This window comes from Cotesia glomerata, linkage group LG4, assembly GCF_020080835.1.
Source record: "Cotesia glomerata isolate CgM1 linkage group LG4, MPM_Cglom_v2.3, whole genome shotgun sequence".
Taxonomy (NCBI): domain Eukaryota; kingdom Metazoa; phylum Arthropoda; class Insecta; order Hymenoptera; family Braconidae; genus Cotesia; species Cotesia glomerata.
Genome location: NC_058161.1, coordinates 28,087,011 through 28,109,032, shown reverse-complemented (window position 1 = coordinate 28,109,032; position 22,022 = coordinate 28,087,011). Strand labels below are relative to the sequence as shown.

The 22,022-nt window shown below is 29.7% G+C and overlaps 1 protein-coding gene across 2 annotated transcripts in view; it reads right to left on the bottom strand.

Annotated features, from left to right (window-relative positions):
• LOC123262459 (putative tyramine receptor 2) overlaps nucleotides 1-21,571 on the bottom strand; it is a 183,869-nt gene extending 162,298 nt beyond the window's left edge. Inside the window, exons 1-2 of one of the 2 annotated variants that reach the window (XM_044724680.1) lie at nucleotides 21,406-21,571; nucleotides 291-371 (exon numbers count right to left, since the gene is read on the bottom strand). The gene's annotated coding sequence lies outside the window, so the exon portion shown is untranslated. The remainder of the gene's footprint in view (nucleotides 1-290; nucleotides 372-21,405) is intronic. The other variant, XM_044724679.1, reaches the window with a different exon arrangement.
• Between the last annotated feature and the right edge of the window lie 451 nt (nucleotides 21,572-22,022).

Here is a 22,022-nt window from a genome sequence, read left to right as displayed (position 1 = left end):
ATTTTTTTTACTAGAAAATATTAAATACCCTTTAAAAAAAAATCCATATGGGAAATTAGCCTATATTCCCCAATGGATTTCCACATGGCGTTTTCGGATAGATTCCCACATGATTTCCTATATAGGAATTCAAGGTAGGATTCTATATAGATTCCCATATTAATCAGGCGAAAAAAATTTATTTAAAAAATCAAACATGATTATGAAGTGATTGCTATTTATTAATTATTAATAGAAATTAATACTGAAAAACGGATTTTGTAATTTTATTTAATGAAAAAACTGCTCACGTATGATGAACTTGAAGCTGGTACCTCATAATTGACAGTCTTCTACGCTACTCACTGGCCTAAGTCACGTTTTTACAAGGCCTATGCACAGAAAGAAAAATTTTTAAGACTGGAGAATAAAATTCTTGGCTCAAGAAAATTTTCAGGTGCCTGAAGGAAGACCAAAGTTGTGTTGGCCGAAGTAAAAATTTTACTTGAAATTCTATTCTTGGTGGAAGTAAATTTTTCTTAATTCAAATTATTATAAATACTTGATACAATAAATTTTTATATTTGATCAAGTTTTTTAGATACATTAGGAAAGCAGCGCCATCTACTTCAGCTGAGAAAAAAATTTTCTCACCTTGAGAAAATTTTTCTCTTGAATATTTGATACCCATTTTATATTATTTTAGCGTGCAATTATACATATTAAATGAAAAAAAATGATTCAATATTATTTGATCTTCCCATTTGACATGTTAATCAATAAAAATATTAATGAAAATTTACTTCTATCTTTATATTTAATTTTTTGGAGCAAGAGAGAAATTTTCTCAAGACAAGAAAATTTACTTCTATCAAAAACTAAATTTTTTGGAGCAAAAGGCTGAATTTTCTCAAAACAACAAGATTTTCTTGACTTAAATAAATTTTCTTGGATCAAGATACGTATTTCTTAAAGCAACAGAATTAATTTTGTTTGACTAAGTGAAATTTCTTATGTCAAAAAAAAATTTTTTTTCGCTCAAAAAAATAATTAGGAAGAAAGTTTATTTTCAACACAGCAATAATGAAATTATAGTGTTAACAATTGGTGCTTTTACCTTATTTATTTTGAAATTAAAATATCTCTTGCGTTGAGAAAAAAAAACATTGATCGAAAAATAATTTTACTTTATTTAATTATTTAATTATTCCTATTGGAAATTTTGAAATCAAAAGTTTAAAATCAAGAAAAAAATATTATTCTACCAAGATTTTTGTCGTCTTCCTATAACAGATTTTAAGTAAAAAATGTTGGTCTTGAATCTAGATTGTTTTTTTTTCTGAATTTTCTACTAAATTTGTGTAACGCCATCTATGAGTATCTCGAAAAAATAAATTTTTGTACTTGTTAACAACGACGATGATGTAGATTTCGTTTTTTCGTTCCACTAATTGCGAAATATATATAACAAGGTTGTAAAATAATTTGATGCGTAAATAAATGCAAATGAGACAAAATCTAATGGTATTCAACCTGGTCTAGGGCGTGATGTAGTATAGTATATAGACGTGTATTAGTGCACGTATAATTACATATTATTCAGTGTTTCGTATTCACATAAAAGATATTTCTAATTCAAACTCAAAATGAGCAGCTTTTATTTTAATTATGAATAGTTTGCGAACTTATTATGTGCATAATTGAGCCATTATATGTAAAAAATTTCTTTTTCGAGGTAATGTTTAATATTTTAATTAATATTTTTTCACACCATCCTTTTTTACGAGGCATGACATTTCATAAAGAATTTTCTCTTAATTACTATTGCTCAGTGCTGTCAAACAAAATTTCATCATTAATTGAAATTCAAATCCATTTATTTGATCCAATTGAATAATGAAAAATATTGAGCGGCGTCGAGCGTGAAGAAAAACTTAATGAGTTTTTTAAATGAACGCTAGCGTTTTTTTGTTGTAAAATTTTTTTCGAATGACATTGATGAATTTTCATTTACTAAAACTACCTGAGTTGCTCACTATAAATACTAAAATTGCAATTTAAGACCCCCAAAATCAAGAAAAAAATTTTGAAGATCTTCATAATAATTTATTTCAATTAAAAAGTACTTCTAAATGAAATTAGCTTCTATCAGGACTAATTTCTCTACAGCATCACGTAGATATACTTCATAACCACACAAAATGAAATTACGCGGAATCTTATTCACAGAATCAATACGCTTCCACTTCACCGAGTCTCGTTTTATAAAGCACCCTTTTTCTTTAAACGTAGGTCTGGTTCCTGTGTTTCTCGTGTACATGGATAATAACTCCCATGATAGATTGTCAGAATTAGCATTCTCTGGTCTCGATGTACGCTCAGTAGTAATTCACTTGTTCAAAGTCTACTTAAATTGAACCTCATAAATTCTTCTCGGATAACGTAATCTTTGATATTGTCGACGCATCAAATTTTCTAAGTATCTAAGATTTATCGCTTTTATTCAAATTTAATTTCACTTGATACCACCTCAAGATTATTAACTATCAGATAAGTGAATTTATTGGAATGAAAATTTATTTTATACTTTAATAATGTAATAAATTCAAGAATTTTAGTGGAAAAATCCTGGGATCGTTTTCTAGAAATGTTTATAAAGGTAAAATAATCTCATAATTTTAGAATTTTAATAGAGTCACGTGGGGTTACTGTGCGCAGCGGGAAAGTGTGCACGACCCCTTTATTTATGAATGGGGAGGGGAAATTTTATGATATGTGTAAGCAAATTAAAGGTTTGTGGGTGGATATTTACCTTATGCAGAAAAAAACCATATGGTATCAGTCGTTTACTCAAAAAATATGATATTAAGAATCTGGTGCCGATAAGTATAATTTGTTGTCACGGTGTACTGAGGATAGTAACTAAAGAAAATTAATTTTTTTCTCTCAATAATGTACTTGAGCTTTTTATTAACCATATTATGTGAAGTTATATTATATTTTAATAATAGGGCATTAAAAATCAACAAACTTCCCGTAGTTGCGTAAATTTACCCTACATAAGTACGCACACTTACCCTTAGTACGAGGTAAGTATGCGCATTTGGAATTGTTCAGATTAATCCGTTTTTTTTTCCGAAGTATTAAGGTTTAAGATTTTAATTCTTAATTTAATCTACATAACTAAGAGAATAAAGAAAATTTTGACGACTTATTTAAATGATAAAATGAGTTTTTTAAATTAAATTTAGTGCTCCCCTACGGAAAAACCATATATTCTAGAATATATGCTGGGATATATGAAAACTTGCCGAAAAAAATATATCCTAGGATATATGCGCTAGTATCCCCCATGGAAAAAATGTATATCCCATACGAAGTTGCCGATGCTCAACAATTTCCGTTCATTGGCCAAGGCACGGCTACTAATGCTCGGCCAAGTATCGGCGTTTTGTATCGGCCTAGCCTCGGTAAACCATTGGCTTTAATGTTTGGCCAAGCATTGGTGATTTGTACTGGCCTAGTCTAGGTAAGCCATCGGCTACCGCACGATATTTATTATAATATAATGGTATGTGATTTGATTATCAGCCATTGCTTGGCCGATGCTCTGGCTAATTTTTTATTACACTTGAAAATAATTAATAGGTGTTAGTCATTACTATGTTGTATTATCTTTTTAATTTAACGTTTGACCAAATTATAAACTAATATGTACTAAAAATTAGTAAATCAATTTTTAAAAAATATCTTACGAGATTTTTTTAAGAGAAAACACCAATTTAAATTATTAAAAATGTTTTTTTTTTATAAATATTATATTGATCATTTTTTAGTTATTAATAAACATTTTTATTATTCAACAAGCTCTATTAAGATTAGATCAACATTTGTTTTTACTAAAACAGATTTAATAAGTAATGAACATTTTTAACTTCCCGCTAAGAAAATCGAAGATTTTCAAAAATCGGGAAGTTATTGTTTTCACCCCGTTTTGCAAAAATCGAGTTTTCATCAGATCTCGACGTTTGAAGGTCATAGGAAGCTTCCCTGACTATTCCCGCGAGGTTGTCACGGTGTCTGTATGTGTGTGTGTGTGTGTGTGTGTGTGTGTGTGTGTGTGTGTGTGTGTGTGTGTGTGTGTGTGTGTGTGAAAGTATGTGAACCGCTTATAACTTTTGAACGGCTTGACCGATTTCATCGCGGTTGGTGCCATTCGAAAGAGCTTGACCAAACTTAGATTTTGAAAACTATTTGGACAGATTCAGATCAATAGATTTTGAGAAATCTTCAAAAAACTGAAAAAAAAATTTTTTTCAAATGTAGTTTTTTTGGAATAACTTTTAAACGGCTTAAAGTTTCAATTCCAAAAACTAATCAGCTCTTAACCTCAAAAAACACGTCGATCGCCACCAGTCCGGTCAAAATCGGTTGATTCATTCGAGAGATATCGTGAACGAAAGAAAACCGAAAAAAGTGTTTTTTCGGAATAACTCCAAAATTCCTAGCGCGATCAATTCAAAATTTAGAATTCTTTGTGAGGCTTAAAAAACTGCGTCGAATGCTTCTAACTGCGTAAAAATCGGTTTATTCATTCAAAAGTTATTGTGGTTTAAAAATTCAAAAAATAGTGTCTTATCAAATCTCTATCAGACTTTTGAGCTCGAAGAGCTTTAAAGGATAGGAAAGCAATCTCTTTGAGCTCGGAGAGCTCAAAATAACCCATAAATTGTATTTTTGAGCTCGAAGAGCTCAAAAACGTCATTGGTGCAATTTTAAGCGCCTAAGTATGGAATTAGCGGGAAGTTGCAGGGATGGCCTTCAGGGTCAACCGTTTTCCTAATTTTTTTGGAGGACTTTTTCGATAAATTTTTACATTACCCAACCAGTTAAACCTATTTCTTTTAGTATTAAATAAAAAAATTTTAGCAAATCTAATGATTTTTAATAAATGATTTATTTACTTACAAATAGATTTATGAATATAAATAAAAATATACAAATATAAATATATATATATATATATTTATTTACTAATAAATCATTTATTTTTAATTAATTTTGAACTTCTTGCTTAAAAAATGAAGTTTTAAAAAACTAAGAAGTTATTTTTTATTATTAAAATTCAGAAATTGTTCAGTTATGAAATAAATAGAAAAATTCGTAACAACAATCAAGTTAACTCAATTATACTGAGAAAAATTGATTGTTAAACATTGAAATGATTAAACTATGAACACTACACTCAGATCAGTTAGTAGCGCCTGTGACACCGCTCGAGACTTCCACGCAGACGGACCAGGTTCAAATCCCTTTACATCCGGATTTTTTCAGAATTAATTTCTATCAACCAGTAGTCCATCACCTCAGAATAATAATAATTCAAAAATAAACAACGAAAAAAAAATTTTTTTAATTATTTTACCTAAAATTTGATTTTTTTGCCTATGCTTGGCCGATGCTCGGCCAATGCTTGGTTACTATGTTCGGCCGATGCTCAGTCGCCTATATCGGCTGGGTGTTACCATCCGATGTTCGCCCAGTCTTGGCCCAACGATATTTCACGATACTCGGCCGATACTTAAAGATCGGTTACCAGTCTTGGCCCAGTATCGGGCCGATCTTCATTTTTTGTATGGGATGTCAAATATATTGAAAATATATTTTCAGATATAAATGGTGTATACATGAAATAAGAAGAAAATATAAGAGAAAAACATGAAAATATATATTATTTATAAAAAAATATACAATTGAAATATATTTCATTTACATAACTTTTCGCCGATTTTCATAAATTTAAAATATACGCTCAAAGTAATGTTATTATACGTGAAATGTACACACTACATTTTAAGTATATTTTTTATATATCTGACTATTTATATTTATAAATTGAAAACATTTCCGGTATATTTTTTTTATTTATCAAATATACTTACCAAATAATTATAATATATCTTCCCACATATATTTTTTATGTATAGCAAGTATACGCGACGTATATATTTTTTTGAACTTCTATTGCGTTTTTCTATTAATTATACGATATATATTTCATGTATAATAACATTACTTTTTGTGAATATAGATATACAAATATAGATATACAAATACATGGAGTGATCATGTACTGGTACATTAGCATCTATTGGGGCTTTTACTTTACATGTAAATATGTTTATAGGTTAAAAGTTAATTTATATAATCAAAAGACTTGGAAAAATTTTATAACGTATTCTAATAAAATTTAGAACCCTTCGAAACAAAATTTAAATATTTTTTCATCTCGAAAAGGGAATTGAAACTTCATTGCAATGGATGTTTAGCCAGTCGAAACGAGACAATTTCAAATCAATGTGACTGTTTGCGGCAAGAATCGATCGGCGTCTCCCCGAGGGCAGAAACTTTTCATTATTCGTGAAAAAGTAAAATTAATGGTCGCGTTAATAAGAGTGAAGAAATATTGTGATGAAATATACAGCATGTTTGGATATTTAAAAGTTCGGAGAACTGAAATAATTAAAGATACACACTCGAAAAAATTAGAGTACAAAATATTGCAATTAATTGTTTGCAATATTTGTTTAAATTTATTGTGAGCTAGATGTGATTGTAAGATGTTTTACAGCGGGCTCGGTGAATTAGTTCTTGTGTTTATTTAAGTGCTGTAAGTCTAAGATAACTGTTACGGTAATGGGGAAGTTAATTCCGAAACAAGTATCGTAAATTTTATCACTAGTTCAAAAACTTTCCGAGCAAGAAATTGGGAAATTACTGTCTTTGTTAACAAAACTAATCTTAGAATTGATTTTTATTCTACCAATAAAATTTCGACTCTGATTCTTTAACGTTTCATATGCATGAAAGAAAAACAACTGACAGTCCACGATATTATCGATTTTTATCGTTTAAATTCTCTTTAATTTATTTACTTGTAGTTTGTAGATGTAAGGATTCAGAATTTGTAAAAGTTGAATGTCAGCATTCTCTATTTACAGAAAAATTTCTTCTTGATTAAGAAGTTAACAATCATATCGTAATTTGTTACATAAATATTGAAAAGGTAAAATGAAGAAAATTATTGTTATCATAAGTAATAACATTTACTAGTCGATAAGGTAAATTTTGGCGTGATTCTAAAGAAACTCGGGTTTCGGCGATAGAAAAAATCAATATGTAAGTGATACATTTACCGCTGGAATTATAGAGTGAATTAAACGCATTTTAATTAGCTGTAGCCAGCTCAATCTTGTAGATAAAGTCTTATTTAATTATTTTAAATAATTACCCGTGAAAAATTTTCTGATCAGACTATATCAGGCCTGATATAAACCGTCCATATCAGGCCTGATATGGAAATTGGCCATATCAGACTATATATGCCTTGATATAAGTATATCAGACTATGTACCCGCCCCGGTAAAAAAAATTATATATCATTATATTACATAATTATAAATGAAAAATGGCCCCATATAATTATGTATAATTAGGTATAATTATATATAATTATTTCCATAGGAAAAAAAAATCGGCGCGAGTGGGAATCGAACCGTGGTCCTACCGCTTGAAAGACTAATTCACTACCCGTTTACCTAAGAGACTTACTTGGAGAACAAAGTTTATTATAACTACAAGTAATGCGAATCGTATACATGATCGATTCGTAGTGAACAAAATTTTTTATCTAATTTATTAATTATTAACTGTCAATATTTATATATAATAATGGTATCTATATGTAGATTTATAAAATTATCTATGTATACATGAAATCGCGAAAATGATTCTACGATATATTGTTAAGGTACTTCGTTGCTTTAGAATTTAGAATTTCTTTGAAATTAAAAAAAATAATCGAGGTAAAATCAGAATTGAAAGCTTAAATTTTGATGGAATTATTTGTTTAGTATATGGAACTATATATTGCTGGAGGGCCTCCCTAACAATTTTTGAACTTGACAAAACTAACAATTTTTGTGAAATTAAATTTTTTTTAAGTTCCTATTATTTTATCCGAAAAATACTATATATTAAAAGATTGCTATCATTGGGGTAACAGACTCTTAGATAGAAAAAGAGAATGTTTTATGGTAATCCACAGATTCGGTAGAATCTGGCGCCAAGTTCCGTTCAAATCCGTTGTAAACGGAGCGCCAGACTACCGACTGTGTTTACTGTAAGCAGAACGGTATTTCGAGGTTGCAAAATTTTATTTAATTATATGGTTCTCCTTTTTCCAAAATGATATGTTATAATAGTAATTTATACTTTATTTTACTGATATTAATTAATTATAATCAATTATAACACTTAATTCGCTTAAAATTATTAAATTTTATCAGCACAAACTGTAGTAAGCCCAGAAATTTCGATCCTGACTTTTTTTCGATGGGGAATATCAGCGCCACAGACTAGATAAAATAAAAATGTGTAGTAATCCTTCCTATAGACACGCAACTACAGTAAAAAGTGATTCATAGCTTGCATCTATGGCCGCCAGGGTGCACTGGAATTACATCTACATAAACTGTAGCTTCAAGGGGATAGTTTGCAGTAAAAAATGCAGTCAACACGAGATTTAAGTTGTTATCAATTGTAAATTTTCATTATAATTACAAAAAATACTAAAATCCGAACAAAAACAGTTTCACTGTAAAAAAAGTCGCGCCAAGTCCACGTTCATAAGACTATTAGGAAAAAAATTTTTTTTCTTTACAAAAGATACAAAATAAAAATAAAAATCCGAGTAGCCGATATGATTGTTTATGATTTTCGGAAATTAAAAAATTTTATTGTAAATTTAAAAATTAAAAAAAAAATTTTAGAACGTACTTGGTGTGCGTCATTGTGTATTTCAATTTTTTTAAAGTCCTAGTAAATAGATTTTACGAATTTCATTAAAAGTAAAATATTTTGCAACCGCGTACACTAAATACGTTCTAAAATTTTTTTTTTAATTTTTAAATTTACAATAAAATTTTTTTTAATTTCCGAAAATCATAAACAATCATATCGGTTACTCGGATTTTTTAATTTTTTTATTTTGTATCTTTTTGTAGAGAAAAAAAAAATTTTTTTTCCTAATAGTCTTATGAACGTGGACTTTTTTACAGTGAAACTGTTTTTGTTCGGATCACAAAATACCCACTGGAGTAAAAAAAATTATATAGAATTCTATATGATTCATATATAATTGTATATGAATTATATATACATCTATATAATTATAAATGAATTACATATGCTTCTATATAATTAGATATGAATCATATATAATGATATATAGTTTTTTTTACTCGGGTATGTCTTTATATGAGTACATAAGACTTCTTATGTGCTGGTAAGAGTATGAGTATATCAGACTATATGAATCCATATCAAGTTATATCAACCCTGATCAGGGATTTTTTTTTTCAGGTTTATCAAAGTATATATAACTTTATAAGGTTATATCAGGGCATATCAGGACATGTTAAAAAATAATGTAAAATTAGATATGAGCATATCAAGTCTGATATAGACATATCAAATTGATAAGGCTTGATCAGGCCTGATATGGCCAATTTTCATATCAGGCCATATCAGGACATATCAAAAATTAAATATGGACATATCAGATCATATCAGGCCAGATATGAACCTATAAAAAATTTTTATATTGCCTTATCAGCTCATATCAAGCCTGATCAGAATATTTTTTCACGGGTATTTAAAACATCGATAGAAGGATTTAGTACGGAGTACTAAACTAATTTAGTAATAAAGTTTTTAGTCATTTATTTGGGAGGAAAAAATATTTTTTACCCATCAATATTATTTGTTACTTGCCTATGGTCAATTGACTAGTGGATCTAATTCAAGTCAACAGATGGACATACCATCTTCCCTCATGGTCGAGAGTTTCCTCTCTTTGCCTAAGTTATTTTTCAAAGTTTATCTTTACTTTCATTCAAATTTTCTTTCATTATCTTTCACTTAATTAACATCTTCATAACCCAAACAGATACTACAAGCTTCCAGCTTTACTAATATTCAAGTTTGATGGACTACCATCGAACTTAGGCAAAGAGAGGAAATTCTCGACCATGAGGGAAGATGGTATGTCCATCTGTTGACTTGAATTAGATCCACTAGTCAATTGACCATAGGCAAGAAAATAAACTTTAATCATTAATATATACGACGGTCAAAGAAAAAATACCTTTATTATTTGTTACACTTTAATAAATGATTTTTTTACTCTAAATAAATTATATTAATATAAACAAAGCCTTATTACATGGAAATAAATATTTGTTTCTACCAAATAATATTTAGTAGTACTAAATATTTTTTTGGTAAGTATCGTCGGTAGATCTACGTTTTAATTCCAATGTTATACATAATCTACACGGAAAAAAATTAACTGTTGCTGCAACAGGATTTTCCTGTAGCTGCAACAGAAGGCAGCCAAGTTGCAGCAACAGGATAAAGTCCGGTTGCAGCAACAGGATTACTACTGTTATTGCGACAATAGTAAAATATAGTTGGGTCATTCCATGTCAAATTGACCTACAGTTCGAATTAACCCCTTTTGATTTGGATAAATTTTGGTCAGAAATTTTCGTTTATCATATAACGAACTTCTGCCAGAGGAAAAATAATTAAAAAATTTTATTCAAAAGATATAATGCAAATTCAAAATTTCGCTATTTTTTCAGTTTTTCAATTTTGTTTTTGGAATCCCGTGTAAAAAAAAATTGTCCCAAAAATGTCTCAAGCGTGGGACATCCAAACGTGACACAATTTGGGACATTTTTGGGGCAATTTTGGGACATCTCAAAAAAAAATTAAAAATTTTAAAATAGTGCGTTTAAGTAATTTTTCGTCGATTTTAGGTATTTTTTTGAAGATTTTCAGAAGACTTCACAATTTCATGACAATTTTACTACAATTTTAAATGGTTTTTAAATGATTTTGAAGAAGATAATTTATTTTTGCACAGCTGTAGATTTGTCTAGAAATTAATGAATGAATCATTTATTGAACATTTTTGGGACAATTTTAGGACATTTTTAGGACATTTTTGGGACAATTTTCGGAACATTTTTTTAATATTTTTAGGACAATTTTGAACGTTTTTCAAATAATTAAAAAAAAAAAAACAATTTATTTTTGCACGGTTGTAGATTTGTCCTAAAATTAATAGATGAAAAATTTTAGGACATTTTTGGGACAGTTTTAAAACATTTTTGGGACAAATTTAGGACAATTTTAGGAAATTTTCGGAACATTTTTTAAATATTTTTTAAAATATTTTTTCAAAAGTGTCGTGAAATAGTTCTAAAAATTTTCAAAGTTTGTTGTAGAAACATTACAGAATTGTCCCAAAAATGTCCTAAAATTTAAATGAAGTAAAATGTCGAAAAATTTAAATGAAGTAAAAAAACAACGAATAACAATTATATCATGCGTTAAGCCTGACTAAGATTACTTCAAAAAAATAAAAAAAAAGTTAAAATTATTTCATTATTTAATATTTCGTCATGCATTTAATTTTTAAATTCTCAAAATTACAATACTATGTATCTGCATAACTTTACCTTATTTAAAAGTTGCAAAAAATAAGAAAAAAATTTTTTTTTTAATTCAAAAATTTATATTTGAAAAAAAAACACCGTTCTAAAAATTTCAGGGTCTTTTAAAATCAGTACAATGTACTATACTAAAAAAAATTGAGCCAAAATTTTAATGTCAATCGACATTTTTGACGATTTTTAAAAATTTAAAATTTGACAAATTTGGCATTTTTCAAAACTTTTTTCCAAAATATTTTTTTTTTCAATAGCCCCAAGTGTCTCCTTTCAAACAAACGAAAGGCCATTCCCGTATCTATAATAGCGTTCGAGATATTCCAAAAACAAAATTGAAAAACTGAAAAAATAGCGAAATTTTGAATTTGCATATCTTCTGAATAAAATTTTTTAATTCTTTTTCCTCTGGCAAAAGTTCGTTATATGATAAACGAAAATTTCTGACCAAAATTTATCCAAATCAATAGGGGTCAATTCCAACTGTAGGTCAATTTGACATGGAATGACCCAACTATATTTTACTACACAGTAAAAAAATTTTCGTAAAATTTAACATAAAATTTTGTGTAGATGATTTTTTTACATAAAATTTATGTTAATTCTACACAAACTGTTTGTGTTAATCAATCCATCCATTTTTTAACACACTCAAGTGTTGATTCAAAGTAAAACTACACTTTTTTAATGTTACTGGCCAACCAACACAAAATTTATGTTAAAGAATACTCCCATTCGATTGGTAGTATAAATAACACTTTTTAAATGTCAATTCAATATAAAGGCTGTGTTGATGTTTTCTATAGTAACACAAATAATATGTTGAATTTACACAAAGATATGTTAAATTATGACGCCGCTCCGCTTTATTTTGCGCGGGATCTCGGGAGTACGAGCATAGTCACGTATGCCACACAAGATATTTAGACATGTGAATGTGATAGTCTCAACGTCATTTTAATTTGGTGGATTTTGATTTGTGTCATTACGTGAAATACTTAAATACAAAGTGAAAAAAAAATTATTTTCCATTAATATATAATTAACGAGTTTATTAATAATTAATAATTAGAAATTAATACATCATTAATCCTATAATCATCTATTGCCACTGACTTGTAGTAAAAAAGCAACTATTGATTAAAATTAATTAATCACTATTTAAAAATTTTGAATTCTTTATTGAGTTCTTTAACTTTGTATTTGTGGGAAACAATTTATTTTTTATTCAGAAATTAAAATCTAATTAAATATATATTTAAATTATTAATAAAACTCACAAATTTGACAGCTGATCTGAGTAACACAAAGAAAATGTTAAAATCAACACTTTATTTGTGTTATGGATAACATTTAAGTGTGTAGAAATCCGAGAATCAGCCGATGAAAGTCTTAACATATTTTTGTGTTACTTTTAACACAGAATTATGTTGATTTTATCAATACAAACAGTATGTGTAGAATTAACATAAATTTTGTGTAAAAAAATCATCTACACAAAATTTTATGTTAAATTTTACGAAAATTTTTTTACTGTGTATTAAGTCGCAATAACAGTAGTAATCCTGTTGCTGCAACAGGATTTTTTCCTTTTGCTGCAACATGACTACCACCTGTTGCAGCAACAGTTAATTTTTTTCCGTGTAATATTCACTAACTCAGATTATTTTATTCAGCTCGATTTTAGGAGATTTATCAAACCTTTGAAAACACACATACTCCTAAACGGCTTATATATATTTCTCAATGGAGTTTAGTTTAAATTTTTCAATTTGTTTACTATTGAAATGTTAAAAACTTGTTTAAATTTGATAATTTAATGAGATGTTTCTTTATAATACCTTTTTTTTTACTTACAATTGTTAATTTTAATTATTTTGATTTATTTTAAGTAAAAAAGTAAGATTATACGCTAAAATTAGTTAAAAAATGAATTTCTTTAATACCAATAAACGATTTATTGAGTAACAATGAATAATTTATTAAATACTACTAAATATTTATTTGGTGGAAATAAATGGGCTTTAATACATAATTTAGTAACTATTATTAAATATTTGGTATTTAAATGTTACTAAATCATTTAGTAACAATTACTAAATCTTATTAAATAGAACTAAATCCTTCTATCAGCGTATTATAATGGAATTCAGGGACAAAACGTGCCTGATTGTATCATTTCAGAGCTCATCACATCTTAGGTTCAAAATATATTTTAATTACATTTAATTAATATCAATTTATCTGTGTATGTTCGTTAATAATTTCCAAATAAAAAACTAACCCTAAGACGAATTTTCTTGAACAATTAAATACGAAGATAAAAATGAAAGTTCGTTTTATGACGGGTAGATGCCTTCTGCTTTTCGTAGTTCATTCAAAAAATGTTTTGTCAAAGCGTGATGCCGAAATAACCTCACTTGTAATTGGTTGTAGAAGACAAAACATTATTTTACTGACACATATTGATGGATAGGTCACGTTTTGATTGAACAAAATATTTTAAATGTAATTTCCTCGGAAATAACATTCTTTAAATGTATATTCATGGACCAAAAGAAGCGATTCAAAGACTAGAAATTACCGAGACAAAAATCAAATTTTTCTTTTTTCGGTGATAAATCGCGGTTTGATTGTAAGTATATTATAAGTATATCAGCAATACGCGTTTGGAACACATTACCAGCAAATCTTACAAATCTTGATACTTTTAATGAATTTCGTAGCGCTGCATTCAACTATTTTCACAGTCTAGAATCGATTAATTAAGATACTATGTAGTTGTTTCTGATCTGAACGGATTGAAATTAATTTAATTTAATGTAACTTAAATTTATATTCTATATTTGTACTAAAATTAATACTATGTATTAAACCAATGTAAAAAAATGTAATTTTCTCTTATGTATGGCCACAAGGGATTACGATCTCATGGTCAAATGAATAATATATCTATCTATATTTAATTATTTATACCAGAACAAAAATAAAAAAAATTAGGAAAACGGTTGACCCTGAAGGCCATCCCTGCAACTTCCCGCTAATTCCATACTGAAGCGCTTAAAATTGCACCAATGACGTTTTTGAGCTCTTCGAGCTTGAAAATACAATTTATGGGTTATTTTGAGCTCTCCAAGCTCAAAGAGATTGCTTTCCTATGCTTTTGAGCTCGAAGAGCTCAAAAGTCTGGTAGAGATTTGATAAGACACTATTTTTTGAATTTTTAAACCGCAATAACTTTTGAATGAATAAACCGATTATCACACGGTTGGCAGCATTTGACGCAGTTTTTTAAGCCTCACAAAGAATCTCAAATTTTGAATTGATCGCGCTAGGAATTTTGGAGTTATTCCGAAATAACACTTTTTTCGGTTTTCTTTCGTTCACGATATCTCTCGAACGAATCAACCGATTTTGACCGGACTGGTAGCGATCGACGTGGTTTTTTAAGGTTAAGAGCTGATTAATTTTCGAAATTGAACCATGAAGCCGTTTAAAAGTTATTCCAAAAAAACTACATTTGAAAAAAAATTTTTTTTCAGTTTTTTTAAGATTTCTCAAAATCTATTGATCTGAATCAGTCCAAATAGTTTTCAAAATCTAAGTTTGGTCAAGCCCTTTTGAATGGCACCAACCACGATGAAATCGGTCGAGCCGTTCAAAAGTTATAAGCGGTTAACATACTTTCACACACACACACACACACACACACACACACACACACACACACACACACACACACACACACACACACATACATACATACAGACACCGTGACAACCTCACGGGGATAGTCAGGGAAGCTTCCTGTGACCTTCAAACGTCGAGATCTGATGAAAACTCGATTTTTGCAAAACGGGGTGAAAACAATAACTTCCCGATTTTTGAAAATCTTCGATTTTCTTAGCGGGAAGTTAAAAATTAGGAAAACGGTTGACCCTGAAGGCCATCCCTGCAACTTCCCGCTAATTCCATACTTAGGCGCTTAAAATTGCACCAATGACGTTTTTGAGCTCTTCGAACTTGAAAATACAATTTATGGGTTATTTTGAGCTCTCCGAGCTCAAATTGCTTTCCTATGCTTTAAAGCTCTTCGAGCTCAAAAGTCTGATAGAGATTTGATAAGACACTATTTTTTGAATTTTAAAACCGCAATAACTTTTGAATGAATAAACCGATTTTTACGTGGTTAGAAGCATTCAACGCAGTTTTTTAAGCCTCACAAAGAATCTTCAATTTTGAATTGATCGCGCTAGGAATTTCGGAGTTATTCCGAAAAAAACACTTTTTTCGGTTTTCTTTCGTTCACGATATCTCTCGAACGAATCAACCGATTTTGACCGGACTGGTAGCGATCGACGTGGTTTTTTGAGGTTAAGAGCTTTTTTGAAAAAAAATTTTTTTTCAGTTTTTTTAAGATTTCTCAAAATCTATTGATCTGAATCGGTCCAAATAGTTTTCTAAATCTAAGTTTGGTCAAGCCCTTTCGAATGGCACCAACCGCGATGAAATCGGTCAAGCCGTTCAAAAGTTATAAGCGGTTCACATACTTTCACACACACACACACACACACACACACATACATACAGACACCGTGACAACCTCGCGGGGATAGTCAGGGAAGCTTCCTGTGACCTTCAAACGTCGAGATCTGATGAAAACTCGATTTTTGCAAAACGGGGTGAAAACCATAACTTCCCGATTTTTGAAAATCTTCGATTTTCTTAGCGGGAAGTTAAAAAAACAAAATAGATTTAAAATTTGTCATATGGAGAAAATTGGAATACAAAAATAACGTAAATTTAACGAGGATTTATTGGTACGAATGTATGAGTGAGTTTTATCGAGTTTTTGGTAATTTCCAGGCTGTTATATCCGCATGCATTATGTATGAAGTGAAGTTATTGTGATTTTATTACAGTTCCGAATTGTTATAGTAATACTGGGTTTCGTTGCAACGCCAAAATATATTATTCGAATTCCGATTAGGTAGGCGTAACAGAAGGTTACAAAGATAAGTTGTTACTATCAGAACAATTCTTGACGAAAAACGACAAACATATGGTGAAAGTACGTGTGGAAATGGCAAACACCAGGGAGTACACGGCTGCCATATTAATAAGCCCAGACGCGTCGAGCTAAATTTTTCCCAAGTACGTGTTTCTCTGATACGGGTAAGTAAATATTTTAATGTTTGTTTTTGGTGTGTTTAACTTGTTTTGGTCGTTACTCTTTAGTTTGCCTTTGGGTTCGTATAAATTTACCTATAATTTTTATAAGCAAACATTTAGATCAAATAAATATGCTTCTCCCAAGCATGACATTGGGGAGCGGGGCGATAATTAACGGAAGGTGTTACGTTGTAATGATGCGCTTTTAAATTATTCAATTATGAAAAGAAAATGAATAAATCAGTGTCTTTATTTATTTGTTCAATTTACACGGAATGTTAACAAAAATACACCGGTTGTAAAATGCAAACATATTGCTCGTTCTCATTGCATTGGCAATACAATCGAATATCAACCGCTGTTATAACAAGCATACGATTATTGGAAGCGATGAATTTATTTATAGCCAAATACCAAAATTACTCAATTCATTATTAAATCAAACTTGTGTTTGACATTTGATGCATGAATTATCCACCCACTGCTTACGTTAACCTCATTGTATCCTCATCTCCATTGATTAACACAACAGTATTAAATGGACTTACACAATATCATACATTATTCATCAATACAGAACAACACAACAATTCATTATACTGACAAAACTTTTTTTTTTGTAAAGAACACAATCTAAAAATCCAAATCGAAAATGTTGCTGAGGACAAAGGTAATTTTTTTTAAATTGAACAAATTTCGGTGGTTATAACTGATCTTACAACCAAAAAGTTTAAAGTGCAGAGTGATGATCAAGTCGAAATAATACACAACAACGCTTGCACCGTTAATTCACCGAGAATTACTGTTTAATTAGACTTTTATTGGCCACTGAATTGTTACATCAAATCAAGGTTTTACATCTCGACAATGGATGCTAAGAAATTACAATATTGTCATTCATTCAACTGCATGTAATTTTATAAGCTACCTTTAGAGTACTCGACTAAAATTCCCATACGAAGTTGCCGATGCTCAACAATTTCCGTTCATTGGCCAAGCCACGGCTACTAATGCTCGGCCAAGTATCGGCGTTTTGTATCGGCCTAGCCTCGGTAAACTATTGGCTTTAATGTTTGGCCAAGCATTGGCGATTTGTACTGGCCTAGTCTAGGTAAGCCATCGGCTACCGCATGATATTTATTATAATATATTGGTATGTGATTTGATTATCAGCCATTGCTTGGCCGATGCTCTGGCTAATTTTAGTAGATTTCATAGAAATCTAACTATTGCATTGGTCCTTTCATGACAGAACTTTTGAAAAATTTTGCTATATTTCGACCTCAGCTCGTCAAGCGAATTCAGAAAATGCATATGGTTCAAAAGTTTATATATGTATGGAGTTTATATATATATATATATATATATATATATATATATATATATATATATATATATATTTATATATATATATATATATATTTATATATATATGGGATATAACGTGGCTTGTCAGGACGATAGCGTCGCCAATTTACAACGGATCTCTACCAAACTCAACATACTTATTCTACAGATAAATACCAAAGTCAAATTCGAAGATGAGCTTAATCGGTCAAGTAATTTAGAAATACGAGGATTTCAAAATTTTGAAAATCATAAAAATTCATATTTCTTCACCTTCGAACTCGAATAACTTTGAATGGGATAACTTATTGCAATTCTGTAAATTGCATCCGAAAGCTCTTAAATAAGCTTTAATGTGAGTACCATGTCATATGTGTACTCTCGAAATTAACCCCCATTCCCCTATGCCAAGTATGAACTTCGCTATTGCCCTGGTTTTAGTATTTGTCCGTCGATATCTATTTTTGTCGATTGCATATAGTTAAAAAGCCCTAGTTCTGTATACAATCTTCGTTATATTTTTTCTATTCATGATGAAATCTACTTCCATTTCGGCTGCCGAATGGTCTTTTTATTACACTTGAAAACAATTAACACGTGTTAGTCATTACTATGTTGTATTATTGTTTTAATTTAACGTTTGACCAAATTATAAACTAATATGTACTAAAAATAAGTAAATCAATTTTTAAAAAATATCTTACGAGATTTTTTTAAGAGAAAACACCAATTTAAATTATTAACAATGTTTTTTTTTATAAATATTATATTGATCATTTTTTAGTTTTTAATAAACATTTTTATTATTCAACAAGCTCTATTAAGATTAAATCAACATTTGTTTTTACTAAAACAGATTTAATAAGTAATGAACATTTTTTTGGAGGACTTTTTCGATAAATTTTTACATTAACCAATCAGTTAAACCTATTTCTTTTAGTATTAAATAAAAAAATTTTAGCAAAAAACTAATGATTTTTAATAAATGATTTATTTACTTACGAATAGATTTATGAATATAAATAAAAATATACAAATATAAGTATATATATTTATTTACTAATAAATCATTCATTTTTAATTAATTTTGAACTTCTTGCTTAAAAAATGAAGTTTTAAAAAACTAAGAAGTTATTTTTTATTATTAAAATTCAGAAATTGTTTAATTATGAAATAAATAGAAAAATTCGTAACAACAATCAAGTTAACTCAATTATACTGAGAAAAATTGATTGTTGAACATTGAAATGATTAAACTAAGAACACTACACTCAGATCAGTTAGCAGCGCCCGTGACACCGCTCGAGACTTCCACGCAGACGGACCAGGTTCAAATCCCTTCACATCCGGATTTTTTCAGAATTAATTTCTATCAACCAGTAGTCCATCACCTCAGAATAATAATAATTCAAAAAGAAACAACGAAAAAAAAAATTTTTTAATTATTTTACCTAAAATTTGATTTTTTTGCCTATGCTTGGCCGATGCTCGGCCAATGCTTGGTTACTAGGTTCGGCTGATGCTCAGTCGCCTATATCGGCTGGGTGTTACCATCCGATATTCGCCCAGTCTTGGCCCAACAATATTTCACGATACTCGGCCGATACTTAAAAATCGGTTACCAGTCCTGGCCCAGTATTGGGCCGATCTTCATTTTTTGTATGGGTTCTAGACTCTAGTGAAACTATACATTTGATAGTGTAAATTGTTGCTTATTACCGAAGCTATCGCAACCATTCTCCGGAATCAAGATACGATTTGTCATCCGGAAGTTATTTTAAGACAAGCCCGAACAACAGTGATTATTCGTCGATATTTTTTATCATTTCAAAAGCTCAAGACCAATTTGGAAATATTATCAGACGTAAGTTACAACGTTAATTAAACCTTAAATTAACTATAAGATAGATTTTACAAATTTAGGTATCACTTTTCAAAGTTTTTTGATAATTATCATTTTTGATGATTAAAAAATGTTTATTCCCAGAACTTTTGAAACTTTTTTTAAAGATTCGTCAAGGTTCGCCTATAAACTTTTCAGTTATTTTTTTAAATTCTAAATATTTCGCAAAATTTTCTGTAAATTCCTAAGAGATCCTTTTGCAGCAGGCTGATTTACAAATAAATTTATCTAAAAATTTCATAATAGTTAAAAGCAAAAAAGCAGTAGAATAATTAAACATGTTAAGTAATTGATTAGTGTAATTATTCATTCATTTTGTGACTGACTAAGTAAAATATGTTAATTTACGTAATATTTTATTTTGTTAGATTCTTTAGTATTTAACGACACGATAACTTTTAATAACTATTTAGTAATTCCCGTTGGACTTTTAAAATGTTTTGATTCGACTTAAAAAAATAAATAACCAAAAAATATTACAATGTTATCCTTTTTACATACTAAACCTCCCCAAGAATTACATAATAATCCTCTGATGAAAGCTCAAAGACATGACCTTGGCGTGATGTGGCACATCGTAAGTGTTGAAAGCATTTAACGTATCACGAACTCTAATATTCAAGTAGCTACACATACATTACTAGCATGCACCCTAATAACTAACAATAAAATAGTTCACCCTCAGAAGTGCCTTGCACATATATTATAATTCAGAGCGTTTAACTGAATTAACTGAATTGCCCTTAAACGAATTAAATATTCCTCTCAATGAATCATACTACAATTTCCGTAATAATTTATAAGATTAACGTTAAACTAGTCTGTAACAACAAAGTAACCGTATTTAAATAGGAGTACATAAAATGTCTCAGCACGACATTTACGTTACTATAACTCTTTAGAGATCGGAGAAAGAGAGTGAGTTAAGCTTTCGAGGAGAGATTTATTTATAAAGTGATTTGCGATAATCGATAATCGGTTCTCTTGTTTCATATACTGCCGCCAAGATAAGCCCTTTTCTATTGTACACACACACATACACATCGACACCCATCAATCTATCCTTGTACTTCATTATATATAGCTACATATGTGTATATACATAGCGCGGAGCAGCCAAGCACCACCAGTTACGGTTGATCACTCAAGCAGGATGATTCAATGAGTCAATCGCTTGGCTAACGCGAATTAATCACTTTAAACAATAACCAATCATAATCAAAAAGTCATTTTGAAAAATAATTATCATCATCAAAAACTTATTAGCGATTCAACGCTTACCCGATTTTCCCGCCGATAGGAAATTCCTTTTGGAAATTTAACACTTTTCAGGATAAGATAAAAATAGGATTTGCAGAATCACAATTAGACACAAAATCGGCGATAAAATTTTTAGATAAATGTAAAAATCACTTTAAAGCTAATTACCTGATGTTGATTACGTGCGAAATGATATTCGACGGCATGGTGTCGTTACCACGTCGTCTAGTAACCCCGTCGTGGTCGTCGTTGGACGTACACTAGTTCTACCGAGAGCGTTGTTCAACTTACCCCCCATTTGTTGGGTTGAAAATTGCTCATACCAGACCAGGCACATATACAATCCACTACTAACACAATTGCACGATGCGCCGACAAAACGAGGCAAGGGTCGCGTCGACGCCGATGTCGAAAAGTCAAGATACGCAAGCGCATTTACTTTTTTTTTACTAAGATTTGCTTTTTTTTATTAAAAAAAAAAAAAAAAAGGTAAAATAACTCTGATAGCCATGTTAGTATCAAATGATGTAAGGATGTAAGTAAGCAGAAAAAGAAAAAAAGCGAACCTGTTAAAGAAATCGGGCAATTTTTTAGATACCTTGGGTATATATTTTCAAGGAAAAAGTTCATATTGAAGGTGCACTTTGATAAAAAAATATTCAATGAATGAGTCATTGAAGTAATTGCTCGTTAAGTAATAATCCTTAAAACCTTAATCTATGCTCAAAAGATTTCTGGATTTTACATTCTATTTAGTCCCTTTCAACAGACCTATTCACGTTTTG